Below are 18161 nucleotides of genomic sequence, written 5' to 3' on the forward strand. Positions count from 1 at the left end.
AACAAGGCTCAGCCAGGGCTCCACAGGAAGCCACGAAGCCGACTCAGCTGATACAAATGTTCCCACCTCTGCCCCACCCCCAAGTCCCCATGGTTCCACCACCAACTGATTTTCATTTGGACTTCTTTAACAGCTGAGGTAGATATAAATGGTTAAACACAGACCCCCTATCCCCGACCAGGGGGGCCAGGGAAGATTCTCTAGCGTTGCAGCCAGAAGGCTGTGGGCGTACAGGCCGCCAAGGGGAGAAACAGAACTGACGCCGGCCTAGGCGGATCTGCAAGAAAAAGCGGGAAAGGAGTGACCCGTATGCTTCCGAAGCACGCAAGCGTGATTTTGGACGGAGGCGGGCCGGCAGGGATTGACTTTGCCTAGCTGCTGCCGGTTCCTGTAAAGGACTTTTTTTTCTGAGTAAATGGCGATTCCTCTTCCGTGTAGCATCTGCTTGGATCACGGATGCTAATTATAACTGGAAAGGGGGTGTTTTGGGGAGTGTATTCAGGAAAGGAAAAAAGAAAAAACTTAAAAAAAAAACCCTAGATTGCTCAAAGTTTCCACCTCTTTTGTAGGAATGGTAAGTCAACTATGAGCAAGTATTTTAATTCGACATTAAGGGGAAAAACGTACTTTGGAAAGCACATAGAAAAAAAAGGTGGTTAACGTTGGATCACTTGTAAAACGGAACCTCAAGGAGTCTAAACAAAAATGCACCTTCAGTCATCTTTCACTTTTTTAAATTCCTCATTTGACTTCACGAAGTCCCAGTGCACAATGAAATGACAGCTGCCGCCAGAGGTATGGAGTCGGAGGAGTCTCCGGAAGCATGGGAGGGTTCGGAGTTGTATTCTGGCAGTTTCTTGATCTTCTCTTTCTCGGTCTCACTTTCGTCTCTTGCTATCACCAAGGAGTGTGAGTAGCCCATGGCGACCTTCTCCGAGAAAATGAAGACTGTGGATGCAGAGTCTTCACCTCCTGGGCTGCAGTGGAAGACTTGGGCTTGTGGTCCCCCTAGCCCAGTTCCCCCAAGGTTGGTGATGGGCCCCAGCTGATGGCGCTGTCGTCGGCGGCCACAATGATACTGCTCTTCCTACAAGCCAGGCTCTGGAGTCTTCAGCCACAGAGGTCCTGCACTGCTTTCGGGTACATGGCAGATTCACGGGAGGTGTTGGTGGCCCCCCGGAAAAACAGACCACCCACTTCACTGACGGCCAAGGAGCAGGTGTAACCAGCATAAATCTGGGACGCCCCACGCCCAGGGAAGTCAAACAGCTTCACCAAGCGGCGGACCATCTCGTCCTTCTGCTCTGCGTGGCCGAGCCGGCCATAGCCACCGAAGCCCCAGGAGAAGACTCGCTTCTGGGAGTCCAGGACCACGTGTGGTTAGCACCACAGGCCACGCCTCACACAACCACGTTTGGTACAGGCAGAATCTGTCCGTCTTTCATCAATCTGTCCGTCTTTCATCTTCTCAATGAATATGGCCAATCGCGGGGGTACCAGTTCGCAGTCATACTCTACCCGCTGTGCCCCGAAGATGAACTTCCCATCCGAGTTGTGTCCCAGCTGACCATATTCAGGGCACCCAAAGGAACAGAGGTTTCCTTTTCAGTCCATTATACTGAATTCAGCCCCACAGGCCATTTTGGTAATTGGCTGGCCGTTATACATTATCTGCGCGGGGCTGCACAGCGTCTGTCTGGTTGGCAAGGCCCAGCTGCCCCATCTTGTTCTCCCCAAACGCAAACACAGAGCCCGTTTCCGTCAAGGCCAAGGTGTGGTTCCACCCACATGTTGCAGACATGATCACTTCATGGCAGAGACCCTCGATGAGTCTGGGGGCCTCTACTCTCTTGGTGTCGCCATGTCCCAGCTGCCCCTTCTCATTTCGACCCCAACTCCACAGCTTCCCTTCCATAGTGATGAGGAGGCTGTGTGCAGCACAGGAACCTGAGACCACTGTCCGTATCCGGACCCCCGCTAGACAGCCATACCTGTGGGGACCCCACAAATTCTGACCGAGATTGCGGTAAGCAGCTTGCTGTTTAGGCACTTCCTTTCGACCAGTCATGTCCCAGTTGGTTGCCCCCAAAATCAAAAGCTGCCCGTTGCACTTTGACCCTTTAAGTTTGACGCGCTCCTTGGTGCCCCGCGCGCTTGTCCCCGCAGGGGTCCCAGTCGAGCTCCACGCTGTCCTAGTCACCACTGCAGCCGCAGCTGCAGCCGCCGGGCCGCCGAGCTTCCTGGGCCCGGCGCTGGCAGTGCTGTTGCCCGAGCTCGGCTCCTCCCAGGCCGCCGCCGCCGCCGCCGCCTTCTTCCTGGGCTAGCTGAAGTGATGAGAAATCGGAGAGAAAAAAACGAAGAGAAGCAATTAAAAGACGGATCGGAGGGCTTTTTTTTTTCGGCCCGGAGAGGGCTCCAGCCCACTCACTAGGTACACTTCCCAAAGTACTTCTATCCAACCCTAAATCCTAGTAAGAAAAGAAGTGCACGCTCTCAAAGAGAGCTAAAGGAAATAAGAACATGGGATAGTGCCAGAACCCTGGGTTCAAATCCCAGCTCTAGCACTTATTAGCTGGGTTGACCTTTGATAAAGTGATAGGCTTCTCAGTGCCTCGGTTTTGTCGTCTGTAAAATGGGAGATAATAACTCACCTCACTCTGTTCTTGGGGGAATTAATACAAATAAAGCATTTGAAATAGTTCCTCGCACACAAAAATTGCTGTGTAAACCCTGGTTATCATTATTATTAAAGTATGAGTTCATTGAAGGAAAAGGCTGTACCTCATTTTTATGGATTTCCCTAGGCTTAACATAGTGCCTATGTTACTCCCAGAATATATTATCATAATTCAATTTTCAGGTGACTATATTTTGGTTTAATATCAATACTTTAGTCAAAGTGCCCTCTCATCATCTAAGGCTGATACAATTTTGGGGTTTTGCCAGGTCTGATTGAAAAAGAATATATGCTGCAGTTTTGGGATACTGCCTTTTTGTCTTCTTATTTTATCAGTTACAGAGAGAGGTATTTTTAAATCTACATGTATGATTGTGAATTTTTCTAGTTTAAACAATTTCTGTTTTATATATTTTAAAGATATATTATTAGATGCATATACATTTAGAATTTTGTTTTCCTGCTGAATTGACCCTTTTTATCATGAAATGTCACTCTTTATATATCTAGTATTATTCTTTGTCTTAAAGTATACTTTGTCTGTTTGTAACATAGCTGTGCCAGCTTTCCTTTGGTTAGTGTGTGCATGGTATACGTTTACCATCCTTTGACTTTCACCCTATCTGCCTCCTTATATTTAATGTGTATCTTACAAACAGGAATTATTTGGGATAATTAAAAATTATTCTTTCAACCCAGAGAACTTACTTCAGTAATTCTTGCATTGCAGGTCTGCTAATGACAGCTTTGCTCAACTTTTAATTGACTAAAAATGTCTGGTTTGCTATAATTTTTGAAAATTCTTTTAGACTATAGAATTCTAGACTAGCGGGTTTTTTTTTCTGTTAGCACTTAAAAATATCATTCCATTGACTTCTGCTTTCATAATTTTTGTTGAAAAGTTTGCTATTTATCTTAGGGTTGCTCTTTGAAGAAGATTAGTCTGAAGCACATGTTTCTTATATGTCTATATTTTACAACTCCCTCCATCATGTAATGTAAGCTACTTAGTGGCAGGGATCATGTGTGACTTGTTCATCAGCAGCATCTGGAATTGTGCCTGGCACATCTATATTCAAGGCATATTTTTGAAAGCATTTATAAATAAATGAATGAATTGTACATCATGAGCACAAGGTAATGAGTACAAAGTAGCCACTCACCAAAGAGTGAATAAATTAAGTCATTGTTCCTGGACAAGATCTCTACTGTTATTTCTAAGTTCACAATACCATTCAGACTGTCGCATAGACCTGTAGCTTAAATTAAATTTGACCACTGCATAAACATTTTCTTGACCACTTATAGTAGTTTTGAAAAATTCTACTTATATATTAAATATCTTGATAACATCTGAAAATATGACATTAGTGATTCTTTTTAGGTTATTTATTATATTGAAGATGAGCCAAGCCAAAATGTGTTCTTTTGGAATTAGCTTTCAAATAAATTTACTTCATCATGTAATCTCCAAAGAATGAAACTCTTTTAGACACAGATATTAAAAGAAGTTTCAGGTGATTTTAATGAAATAAATATGGTGGTCATCCCCGCATCAGTTTTGACAACCATAAGAGCCAGACTTACAGATAGCTGACATTTCTTCTCCTTGTCAAAGGGAAGGAAGACCCTGTATTTTAAAACAGATCTGTCTTGCGTTTACTCTCAGCTACTTTTTGCAGCCTCAGGACATTTCATCATCTTGTTGGTTTATAAATGGTACAGAATAACCTTAAGTTGCACCTAAGTGGTTACTTTACAACGCAAGAAGCAAGCCATTGAAGTTCAAATGTTTATCCAACCTCTAGTTCTTTGATGACATGATAAAAAAGAGATAGGCTATGCATTAGTTGGAGAGGACTACTAATACGCCATATCTGATAAAGGGTGTAGAAAATTATGGAGAAATGAAAAACCTGAACATTTCTTTCTGAGTCATAATTTAAAATGTAGCTTCATCTTTTGAATTCCTAAAACAGCAACCATTTTCAAACATAAGCATGAAGGGTGCTATAGAGTTCACCACGTAGTATTTGGATAATCCACATCCTGGAACTTATCTAACACTGAGAAGACCTGAGACTTGGCTATCTTAGTATTTCAAAGCATTCATCTGAAACCAAGTTGTCTTAAAAGCAGGAACAGCAATGAATACCTTATTTGTTTATTCAGCAAATATTTGTTGGTCACCTGTTATGTGCTTAGGTTCTTGGGATGGAGTGGTGAATAAAATAGTCAAAATCAAAATGGTCAAGCAACTCACATTCAGTGGGAGAGCCTGAGAAGAGGGACAGAGCATAGGCAGTGTGTCATGATCAGGAAAGTGCCCTGAACAGGAAAGGGCAGGTTACAAAGCTGGCAAGAATGGAATGTACAGGAGTCAGCCAGATGATGGTAGGGCAGAGACTGTGGGGTAGAGATGGAGAAGGTGGGGTGGAGATGAGGAACATTCACAATGAGGCAAGTGATTTTATAGGAACTAGGAGCATGGAGATAGCAAAACTTTCTGACTATGAACACATTCCCCACTGTAATGTATGCCATCTGAGGCAGACAAGAACCCATAAAGAGAACGGTTCTAGCTCTGTGGAAATTTCTGTCTGTGGAAATTCCCATGGACCTGTTGTTACTGATACTTATTTCTTATAAGTATCTATTAATATGGTAATACCAGCAACTATTTGTTGCATGCTTGCTGTATCAAAGACATTACCCTGAGGGTTGTGGAGACCAACTCATCTCATCCTCTACTAACCTAATGAGGTGAGCACTTTCTTTCCATATAATAGATATGGCCAAAAAGCCTTAGGCAGGGTAATTTGCTCAAGTTCACAGAACTAATAAATTGTGGAGCCAAGGTATTAACCTGGGTCTGCCAGATAGCAGAACTATTGTATTTGGTAGAGGTCAAAATATGTGACTAAGTATACAGAATTATTCAACAATTATTTATCCAGTATCTACCATGGCCAGGAACTACACTAAAATCATAGATCCAAGGAAACCTTAAACAATTTCTGGCCCCATCTTCCCATTTTAGGTGTGAGAAAACCGAGGCTCACAGAAGCTGAAGACTTAATAATATGCCATACTATCTGTGTCAACTATGAATGGTAGAGAAAACATAAAAAGAACAGAAGAAATAATGGAACTGTGGATTTTAATTTTAAAACATTTAAAAGATTGAGGGTGTAAATATCCCTCAAAGTTGCCCCTCTTTTCTTCAGTTAGTCACCCAGAATGAAAATGCATTAGAGGAAAGTTTAAATCAAAATCAATTGAATGACATCAACTTTTCTCTCCAAAAATGCTTTTAAGGTGAAGAAAAAAGCTTGTATGTCTTTGTGTTTTTGCATTTTTACAATATGCTCTTAGGTACCCTTCCTGGAGTAATCCTTCGATGTGTTTATAATGACTTCTATAGACTGGCTGGAGATTGGTCCACTTACAAATGGCAACCAAAAGAAGCAAGACCTTCCCAACAAACGACTCTTGGCTTTTACCTGGAGTCAGGAAGACTTTAAACATTCCCCACACTAGTCCACCAAACACTGGAATTTGCCATTGCCATGGCATCACATGAGATGCATTCACTAAATTAACATCTGGGTATGGTTATCGGTTTCTTTTCATCTGGAGTATTCATTTTTAAAGTTTGACCCATACTTCCCATTTATTTTCCAGAAGGTAAATAAGATTCCATATGTTTTAAGCAACCCGTGGCACAGGCACCAACCTGGCTCCATTCTTGGAAACCACGCACAAGAGAAAAACCTCTATAAGCTAAGTCACACCCAAGTAATTTGGGCAAATTGCAGTAGGGAAGGAGATCAGGGCATATTAATTACTTGGCAAGGGTGTTCTTTATATAAACCACGAAGGTAAACCTTAATGCAGTTCCAGGAATGTCTGACTAATAGGCCATGATTTATGGGAAGTTCCTGGCCATGATAATTCTTGTCTTTGGCCAGTAAGAAATCAATGATCCAGAGCAACCATTTTCAAATTATGTTCCCTAGAAAGTTGATAGAAAATTAATGTGGGAAAAAAAAATAACCTTAAACAAATGTGCTGCAAGCAAATAGGTTTGGTGAAATCTAAGGCCAAGGAGTTTTTCTACTGACAATAGTTTAGAATGGTCAACGATCTATGGTGTATTGAGCCTCTCCAAACTTATTTAAAGACAGCCTTTCTTTTGCAGGGTAATCTCACCTTTATCTTTTCCTTGCTGTGTGTCCTCATGTCCTAGGCCCAGTCCCTAACCACTCTTAACATTTACCTCTCTCCTTTAAAAAATAGAATAACACTTCATATCATGGGGTTAATATGAGGATTAAGTGTAATTTATATACATCTATAGTTGCCCTGTAAATGATAAATTATTAGACAAATGTCTGTGTTTTTAGGCAGGGCCATAACCCCAGTGGTGAATTAAAATACATGTCTCTTCACACTTTTTAGCTCTATTTAGACATGTATATAGTCCTTTATGGCTTAAAAGTTTGTCTTTCTTGAGCAACTTCATCCCTGCTTAAACTACTTTGGCCTCTGTTTCTTAAAATTCTGCCCATGGCCTCATTGTTGCATTTGCCCTGCCTGTTGCAGTACACACATGTACACAGCATTTTCCAAGGTGTAAAATTTTGAGGAAAAATGGGATTAAACAATGTTCAACAAATGTCACATGTGTTGGTTCAGCTGGACGTCTCAGAGCCTTCATTACACATAGCATTATGAGACTCTAACAGGGAAATATAACTTGCAGCATATACTTGCATAACTTGCAGGGAAATATAACTTGTAGCATCTTTTCCAAATTTATTTTACAATGGAATTCCTTTTGTCCTGGAATATCTATGAGTACCAGTGGTTTGCAGAACACACCTTTGGAAAAGCTGCTGTGTAGGCTTAGTAGAAATCAAATGGCTTCGCTGACAAGGAACATCTCAGAGACTATATCTCCAATAATCTCACATTATTCCTTGATATTGATCTATAGTTTAAGTATGACACTTAAACCTAACTATGAAATTATGGAAGTAAAATGTACAAATTGCAACGAGTTTAGTTACATATCATAAAAAGGTTTTGACAATGTCATAGCTAAACAACTTCACAGATAACATCTTGGGTAACTTAAGTTTGCAGAGTATAAAGTAAAGTAACTGAATAAGTTGAGTTTTCTGATTAATTTAGATAAAATATTGGGCTAGACATGTCTGTAAAATTCTATAAGTACACTTTCTAGGCTTTGTCAACTCAGTAAATAAACATATTTGAAGCATATTTTGATGATTCAGGATCTTTATCTGCGCAGGATGTTCATTTTATTCAGTGACTATTAGGTAGTCCTACAGAAGTAGAGGGTTCTGGGGGTTTGCCTAGAATATGTACTGATCCACAACATATGTTAGAAGCTTTTTAAAAAAATTTAACAAAAGCTTATTTTCTATGTATTTGTATAATATAACACCTCATGGGTTTAGGCAAGCCAGTAATTATTATCTCTTCTATATCCTACTGTCAGTGAACATACTGGTGCAGCTCTCTGTACCACGTGACTTGCCTCCCCCCTACTCAACCCCAAAACCCCAGTTATTTTCAGTTATAGATGATTAGACCAGGCTAGATATTTGACCTGAGCTTGGGCAATCAGATTCTTTTTCATCAGAATTTGGAAATGAAAACTAAATGTTTGGGTCAGTTGGACAATGATGAGTGTTTGTGATATTGATTTGGGGCCAAGAGAGGGCAAAGCTACCCAAGCCCCTGAGAGTAAATGATTCATCTGTTAGGACACAGATTCAACCACTGTATTAAAGACAAAATAAAATGCCTCAAAAAAGGTAGGAGATATTGTTTTTCTCAAACCCAGACTTGAGATAGCAATTTCCCATTGCTGGGGACCCAGGCTTCTGGCCTACTCATTGTTAGGGTGGCTCAGTCCAAAATAGCTTACTACTATACTTATGTTGCAGTCAAAAGGATGCAGAAAGGAGGCTGCCCTCTTCTACGATGACAAAGTTACATACGCCACATGTACATGAATCCAGAACTTGATTGAGTGGCCACACCTAGCTGCAAGGGAGTCCAGAAAATGCAATGTTTACCAAGGAGGCCATGTGTCCAACTAAACAAAAGGGCTCTATTGTTAAAGGAAGAAAAAAAGAATGGATATTGGAGAACAACTAGCAGTCTACAATAGGATGTGAATAAGCTGAGAAAAAAGGTACTCAGAGAATCAGTAGAGAGAAGTCAACAGGCAGCAAGAAGCAGAGATGACAGAGAGACAGAGTCAGAATCAGAGAGTCAGGGAGTGGTTGTCTGTGACTTCCCATTTCCTGGACATCCATCTGTCCTTACTACATAGAAACTGGCTTCTGTGAAATTTATCTGTAGCCTTTCAACAAGCCCCACTGTTTCTTGAACTAAACTGAGTATGTTTATCTTTTTTGCAACCGAAATAATGCAGATAACATGTATTGTATTTATTGAGCACTTACAATATGTTAGGCATTGCACTAAGTGCTTTCCATGGACTGTTTCGTTTAAACCTCATAGCAATTCCATGAGGTAATTTCTGTTCATTCTCAATTTTTGTGCCTGAGAAAAATGAGGCTTGGAAAAGCCTCACTGTTAGCAGGTAGCAGAGCATAATTTGAACCTGAACTCTAAAGTCTTGCTCCACATTGATGATCTTTACCACCACTGAAGTCAGGCACGAGCTTGTAGACCTATGGTAGGATGAGGCCAGGCAAGGCTGGGGCCTGAGACCAGGCTGGCTCATTAAAATGAGGTAGGTACTGAGGAACAACACACAGTGATATGTCCTGGGAAGAAGCCCAGTTGGAGGCAGGAACTCAATATCTGGGGCCACACAGGTAGGCTGTTGAGTGTATCTAACCTGCAGAGTTAGGGTTGTCCATTAGGCATAGTGATGATCAATTCATGAGTTGACAGGAAGGCTGGCAGGTGGACATCAGTGGATAAGCTTATCAACGGGATTCTTGGAAAACTATTCAATATGTTGTTGAAAGTCATCCAATTATCCTACTATCGAGTTAAACAGTAAACTGATAAGGTTAGGTAACTAAGAGGTTAGGGCACTAAGAAAAGCCTCACAAAGGCATGGCAGGGTCTGTGAACTAGGCAGGTTATGATAATCCTTTGCTCCTTCCAGGAAGTTGAAGGGCTCTAGTTATAGCAGGTTAATTGCACTTGAATAATTGCAGTTTATACCAAATCGTGTTGACTTCTGACTCCTTGGTAAGGTCTAGCCCTATGACTTCTTGCTTAGAGGCTTGTCTGTTACCACACCTCCTGTCTTTGTATGACCCAAACAACATGAAGCAGTCCCACTGTTGGAACTTAAGACAATTTTCACCAAGCATCTCATAGGACTACAGATTGAAGTCTTTGGAGAAAAGGTCTTTCTCCTAAGCAGATCTACACAAACCCTAACTGGTATCAAGGGAAAATGTTTACTATGTTTACCGCTTCATAGTAGAATAATTGGATGACTTTCAATAGCACCTTGAGTTTAAGAAATGAGAATTCTACCAGTCACAGATTCTAGAAATGGTACATAATGAGAGTGATTCCATAAGTTGACCTAAGAGCAAAGGGTTCTGAAGTTTCCAAAGAGAGATAAATTGACTTAGTTTCTACGCATTTTAAATTGCTAATCTTCCCCACTATTGTTTCTACTCATTTTGCTGCTAATCTCATAATTATCTTGCCTCTCCAGCTGCATATTTATCTTTAACATAGCATTCACCAGCTGGCATATCTTCAGATAATTTTTAGTAGAATTCTAGAATTACAGAAATCAGCCTCCAAAGGTTTTCCAACAAGCCTTGAACCAAATATTTGCCAATATGTATTCCTGCTTGTAGAAGGCGTTTGAGGGTGAAGTAGGAAAGATATTTTCTTCTACCCCGTTCCTGAGAGGCTAGAGAAATATGAAGGGTAAAAAGAGAGACACATTGCTTTCACAGCTGTAATAAGGAAAGGGGATTTGCGATTGGATCAGAGAGCCTGAAGTGCAAACAATAATTAACAGAGGATAAAACCTTAGAGAACTAACTGTGGTGACTACCCCAGAGATAGCCCAATCTAGGATACTATTGAGACAAGCCTTTTAAGTTACAATAGAGAGTGAATAAGATTTATTAATAACATTCATTAATAAGATTAATTTTTCCAAAAATTTAGGTCAGTAGTTCTCAAAACTGGCTGCACATTAGAATCCCCATGCTCTGGCTACAGTTAAATCAATTAAGTAAAAGCCTCTGGGGGTGAGGCCTAGACATCAGTCTTTTAAAAAATCTACCCAGCCAATGCCAATCTACGGCCAAAGTTGAGAACCACTGATTTAGGGATATTGGGAAAGGAAGATAGAAAAGATTAGCACAAATTATCTGGAGCCTGATTAGGTAGTTTCAGAATGCAAGAGTTGGCGAAAGTGGAAGTATTGATCATCTACAAGGGAATATCCAATAAACATCCTCCAGTGGAAGATGCAGGTGAAGCCTGGCAGAGGAGAAGCAGAAGGATAACAAAAGATCTAGGCCTGATTAGCAAACCTTTCATTGACAGGGTTTGTTTAAACAATGGATGTCTTCAGGAGACCCAGAACTTACTGACTTGTCTCTCCCTCTCTAGGGTGCCCACATAACGCAGAATCTGGAGGAGTGTGTCAGACAGAAAGTAAAGAGAGTTAAGGTAGTAAAGACACCATGATTCAGCAGTGTCTTTACAGCTTGTAGAAATGGCAAGAACTAACCTCAGAAGCAGATGGAGATTTTACACATTTAGCAGAAAGAAGTAGGGAAATGAAATATTACTGGTATATTCCCCTACTACAAATAGACATGTGGCCTAAAGAAGGGGGCCCAAATGTTTCTGTTACTGCTGAAGCTGGCAAGGTATTCAAGGTCTGTCATAGGCAAAGGCTAAGGACAAAATGGTCAACAAGCACATGAAAAGATTCTTAATATCAGCCATTTCTAGAGAAACACAAATCAAACCCACAATGAAACCTCACACCCATTAGGATGGCTACTATCAAAAATGAAACAAACCAAACAAAAAATCCAGAAAATAACTAGTGCTATTTTTGAAAACTTGTGCACTATTGGCAGGAATATAAAATGATACAGCCACCACTATGGAAAACAGTGTGGAGGTTCTTCAAAACATTTAAAAAAGATTTATCATATAAGCCAACAATTCTACTTCTGAGTAGATATCCAAAAGAACTCAAAGAAAGGTTTCAGAAATATTTGTGTACCCATGTTTATATCAGCATTATTCATAATAGCCAAGAGGTGGAAGCAACCCAAATATCTATTGATAGATGAATGGATAAAGAAAGTGTGGCCTTATACATATAACAGAATATTCAACCTTAAAAAGGAAGAAAATTCTGACAGGTGCTGTAACATGGATGAGTCTCAAGTACTTTTTGCTAAGCCAATCGCAAAAAGACAAATACTGTATGATCCTACTTATATATGTACTTACAGGAGTCAAACTGATAGAGATAGATAGAAAGTAAATAGTGGTTGCCAGGGGTTGTGGGGAGGAGAACATGTGGAGTTATTGTTTAATGGGTACAGAATTTCAGTTTTGCAAGATGGAAGAGTTACGAAGATAAATGGTGATGATGGTTGCACAACCATGTGGGTGGATTTAATCCACTGAGCTGTACCTTTAAAAATGATTAATTTGGTACATTTTATGTTCTGTGTATTTACCACAATTAAAATTTTAAAAATATATATGACCAGATATTTTTAAGTGCAAAAAACCAAGGTGGAGTATAGTTTATATCATATTCAAACATTTTGGGGGTAAGAAAGGGGGATAAAATTTAGCATAATCTGTGTTATGACTGACTTTCTTTGTATGTATACACACACACATTCATATCAAGAACCATTACAAGAACAGAAAATGAGTAAAATGAGAGAGGTGGAACTAAGACTTCTCAGGTACACATTATTTACAGTATTGACTTTTGAATCATGTAAATGAATTGCTTATTAACAATAATATTAAGACATTTTTAAAAAGTTGAGAAGAGGCAACGTTCGAGGAGAAGCTGGTGAAGCAAGAGCCTCCCTGGGCCTCTTGGGGGCCTTCAGATTTAATGGACATATCAACAGTGGCTTCATTCCAGGTGTTTGCAGCTCCCATTTGTATCTGGCTGAGACGAATGTGAACTAAAAAGGAAAACACTCCTGGGCAAGAGGGTGCAAGGGCCTAAGAATTCCCAAGTGGGAGGGAGTGGAGCAGCTACCATGGTATAGGACTAACAGGGCCCAGCATCTTGCTAAGGATGGAAGAGTACAGAGGACTGGAGGAGTGGGAGTGTGCTTTGAGAACTGCCTGCCATATATGAAGGAAGCCATGGTCCCAAGAGAGAGTGAAGGCCACATCATCCTGGAGGAGCAGGGAACATGCGGCTCAAAGGGGAAAGAGCAAAACATAAAGGAAGAATCCTAGAGTGTCACAAATGCCACTCTTTCCAAGATGATTCAGTGTGATAGGGATCCCCTCCCTCTATATGGAAATACAGTGTCCCCTGTAATCCCAGCACTTTGGAAGCTGAAGCAGGCGGATCACAAGGTCAGGAGATCGAGACCATCCTGGCTAACATGGTGAAACCCTGTCTCTACTAAAAATACAAAAAAATTAGCCGGGCGTGGTGGCAGGCATCTGTAGTCCCAGCTACCTGGGAGGCTGAGGCAGGAGAATGGCTCGAAACCAGGAGGTGGAGCTTGCAGTGAGCCGAGATTACGCCACTGCACTCCAGTCTGGGCGACAGAGCGAGACTCTGTCTCAAAAAAAAAAAAAAAAAAAGGAAAAGGAAATACAGTGTCCCAAGTAACTTCTAGACCAGCTCTCTGTATGGAATTAAGTTCACAAACTGCATACTTGCTCTAGACTCCAGCTCAGGTTGACTAGCAACCTGGCCGGCTTGAAACCAAGGACATCGTCCTTGTGCTCTGCATTTCCTTCTATTTCTTCCCCAAGGCAATGTTATTTTACCACTTGGGGCTTTGGTTGGCAAAGCAACGTGGGTCTGATGAGGGGAATATATTTTTCCAGGAAAATTGTTCTAGGTTAGCACACATTCTTGTTGGGTACATTTCCAGAAGCAGTATTGCCAGGTCAAAAGGTATGTGCACTTAAAGCTCTGATAAACATTGTCAAATTGTCTCCTAAAAAGGGCACTTCAACTAGCACTCCTGGCAACAGCATAGGAGGCGTGCACCCGCTTGTTCTCACCAATGTGATGTGTACAGCCAAACTTCTCTACATCTGCCAAACTACTAGGGGAGAAATGTGGTCTTATAACTCTTAAATTTCAGTAGCGAGAGCCATTTATACTACTTAATGTAAATTGTATTTTTGTGTCAATTAGGAAAATTTTTCCCTTTGCTATTACAATGCAACTATTTCCCCCAGTTTGTCTTTTGACTTTGTGGCATTTTTGGTGGGCAGACATTTATCCATCTTTCCTTCATGGTTCCTGGATTTTGCATCTTTCTTAGAAGAAAAGCTTTCCCTGCTGGCCAGATGTGGTGGCTCAGGCCTGTAATCCCAACACTTTGGGAGGCTGAGGCAGGTGGATTGCCTGAGCTCAGGAGTTCGAACCAGCCTGGGCAACATGGCAAAACCATGTCTCTACTAAAAATACAAAAAATTAGCTAAGCATGGTAGTGCATGCCTGTAGTTCCAGCTACTTGGGAGGCTGAGGCACGAGAATCACTTGAGCCAGGAGGCAGAGGTTGCAGTGAGCTGAGATTGCACCACTGCACTCCAGCCTGGGTGACAGGGTAAGACCCTGTCTCAAAAAAACAAAAGAAAAGCTTTCTCCACTGTAAGACTGTATTTTTAAAAATTCTCTCTTGTATTGTCACACTCTTTCAGTTACAGTCTTATTTTGAGGGAAGGCAGGTTTCCACCAGTGAAAATAACGAAAGCATTTCATAAAATCGGGTATTTTACTTACATACTGGTTTTGCAAAAATATCATAATTTTGGTCTCCGCTTCTACTGGAACGTTTTCAAGCATTTCTCACAATTGTAACCTAGAAATATGTCTACAGACACATAATTACATGGAACACATGCGGGACTGATTCTTCAGGCCCTGGGCAGCCTGTGTTCTCTTCCGGCACCCAGACAGGAATTGTATTTACAGTCTTCACAACAGTCTCCAGTAAACAGATCACACTGTGTGGGAGAACCACGTTTGAAAGGGGCCTCAGTTGAACTTTCATTATTTGTCAATTTTCAGCATGAAGCCACTTCTTAGGAATTTCATGGGACAGGTCGTTAATCCTATGTGCTATAAGATATCCACTAAAGAAGAATTTTCCTAAAGTGTTTTATTCAGAAACTTTAAGAAAAGTTTCCAGAGCGATGGTTTTATCAACTTCAAAATAGGGCCAACTTTTAATTTGTCTTTTGTGAGTTGGAGGATCTTGCAGAAGCTGTCATAAATCCCATCTCTAAGAAAAACATTCCCAATGCCTTATTCTTTTGGGACAAAACACAAAATATAGTTAACATGCTGCATCTTGGGGGTTAAAAATTCTAGAATTCTTGACAGAAACACAGTCCTTTATAGAGACGTGTTTCCAAGGATCCCCACCAACATAGTTCAAGAAACCTTCATAAGGAGTAATTTGTTGTTCTCTTTTGTACCCTCCACCGTCCCATGTACCTACCAGAAGCTGGTGAGCAGTGAGGTGATCCTGCCAAAGGAATAAAAAACAAGGAATGGAAAGAAGACTTTAAAGAGCTGCTGTTCCTTAAAGCCAAGAACTGTAGAGTCATTCATTTTCCTCCGACACCTAGCCCAGCTCTTGACTCAAAGGAGACAGCCATGAAGATGATGAAATCACAACCCCTCTCAGATCCTCAATACCACATCACCATGGGAGCACTGATGTTTTCGATTACCAGCACCTGGAAATACAATCTTTCTCAAGCAGCATTGATTGACAGATTTAGCAAATAAAAATACAAATTGACTGGGTATGGTGGTTCATGCCTGTAATCCCAGCACTTTGGGAGGCTGAGGCAGGTGGATCATTTGAGGTCAAGGGTTTGATGCCATTCTGGCCAACATGGCATTTTAGTCTCTACTAAAAATACAAAAATTAGCTGGACGTGAGGGCATGTGCCTGTAATCCCAGCTACTTGAGAAGCTGAGGCAGGAGAATCATTTGAATCCGGGAGGTGGAGGTTTCAGTGAGTCGAGATCGGCCACTGCACTCATCTGGGTGGAAGAGCAAGACACTGTCTCCAAAAAAAAAAAAAAAAAAAAAAAAAAAAAAGCAGAATGTCTAAACTTAAATTTCATATAAGCAATAAATAATATTTAGCATAGGAATTCCCTATGCAGTATGTGGGACATATACTTTAAAAGTTTTTTAGTGTTTATCTGAAATTCAAATTTACCTGGGTGTCCTGTACATTATCTGGCAAGGCAGATACTTTGAAGGCAGCCATCTTAAGGACAGATGTAATGAATAAAAAATTCTTCCTTATGATGAAATAAAAACTTGTCTTCTACCTATTGGTGGTCCTTCAAATATTCAGAAAGCTACAGAGTCATTAAAGTCAGAGAGACTTGGGTTTGGTTCTGTTACTATGTGACCTTGGGCAGTTTATTTAACCTCTTTTTTTTTCTGGTCTCTAAAATGGGCTATATTACCTGCATTACAGGAAAACCATGATTATTATAAGCTCCAAATGATCTTATTCAGCCCAGGTAAAATAATTGTAATCAGTCACAATTGTGAATGTTAATCGAAATCTAGAAAAGACTGTTCTCTTAAGGGTGACCCACTGAGCTGACCATTATCCCTTTCTTGGGGGATGGGGAGAAATATGAGAGAAACAGAGAATGGCTACCCTCTGATTACCATGGAATTTAAGTTAACTCTGTACATATTCTGTATCTGGTTATTGTCAGGTTCCTAAATCTGTTGCCTAAAAAGTACAAAGAGTGTTCCTACGATACATGGAGGTTTTAATATTTTCCAAGTATACTAACAATAATTTTGAGACTATGTTTGTTATAAAAAAATGAATATTAGTTGTACAGTAATTCTTGTTAACTCACTTAAAGGTTAAATAAATTTATTCACCAAAGTTGTGATAATTAACACGTTAACTGGATTTCCCTGATCTGTTATAATTAAAGTGTGCAGTATATAAACTTTGTAGATTCCTTTGCAAAACAGATTTCCTTGCAATAATTAAATTGCAGTTGTTTATATTAAAAATTACATAAAATCTTATTTTTCCACATTATGTCCATTTCCAATATGGTTTTGAGTTGCTTCCTGGTCCCTTGCCTGTGGAAGCTGGCCAGTTGCCCATATCTTATAATGAGGTACCACAGTGGAACAGAACTTCATTCCCCACACCCCCTGCTGAGCACTATATTTCCATTAATGCAGCTCAAAATCATTTGATAGCCACATCACCAACTCACTTCACTTGAGCTGTCAACTATAACTCCTGTTTATTTCTTATCTATGCTGTGGATAAATTTATCTTATATCCTGCATTTCATTTTCCTATTCCCAAATGTATAAGACTTAGTAAATTTTACTTTTTATTTGTAGGTTAACAATCTAGCATGTCCAGATCATTTTTGCATGTTTCTAAATCTTCATCTGTCATCTGATTATTTTAAAAACACTTCTTAATATAGAAACTCAAGCTTTGAGACAGGATGACTGAGGAATCTTAGGTTTAAAAACCAAAAGAGAGCACTGTGTAGAGTTGCATTGGGATAAGGTGGTTTTTCTTACCAGCAGTTGTTTGGTAACCATCATTCGGGTCCATTAATAAACAACAGGAGTGACCAGGTGTGTAGCCAATCACTGTAGTGCATCTGCTTCCCAGGGAGGCCATAGAGGGAAGGCAATTGACAAAGATGATAGGAGGTTTCTGCAGTATTATGAGCCCAGCAGAAAAATAGATAAGATTTATTTTACATTGTCAAACATATGTTCAAGAATGTGAACTACAATCAGATAATCATTCTTCCCTACTATTTTTTCACCAGCCTGTTGGTAAGTGCACATCATATACTGTTATAGCTCTGGCATTTATAGTCATAAATATGGTTTTGGAACAGCTTTCTAACTGGCAGCCGGGAAGAAAAAGGCACTTTCCGCCAAAGGCCATCCTTGGTCTTAAGAGACTCAAGTACCACATATCAAAGAGATAAGAGGCAACTATCAGCCAACATCACCAACTCCTGGCACAGAGGATGGACTCCTCCATCCTGTTGAAAACATAATTCAGCCTAATCCTAAACAGTGTTTTCATATTATCCTCTAAAGCCAAAAATTTTCCTGCAAAGCTGAGCATAAATCAGTTGTGCATTTTGAATTTACATCATGTCAAAGACCCACATTTCTTGTTGCTTCCCAGTAGCTATTTTAAA

General features: G+C 40.4%; 1 pseudogene; it reads right to left on the minus strand.

Moving 5' to 3' along the window:
• Window positions 1–713: 713 nt before the first annotated feature.
• Window positions 714–16207, minus strand: LOC100435139 (protein RCC2-like; annotated as a pseudogene).
• Between the last annotated feature and the right edge of the window lie 1954 nt (window positions 16208–18161).

This window comes from Pongo abelii, chromosome 5 (genome assembly GCF_028885655.2).
Source record: "Pongo abelii isolate AG06213 chromosome 5, NHGRI_mPonAbe1-v2.0_pri, whole genome shotgun sequence".
NCBI classification, from domain to species: Eukaryota; Metazoa; Chordata; class Mammalia; order Primates; family Hominidae; genus Pongo; species Pongo abelii.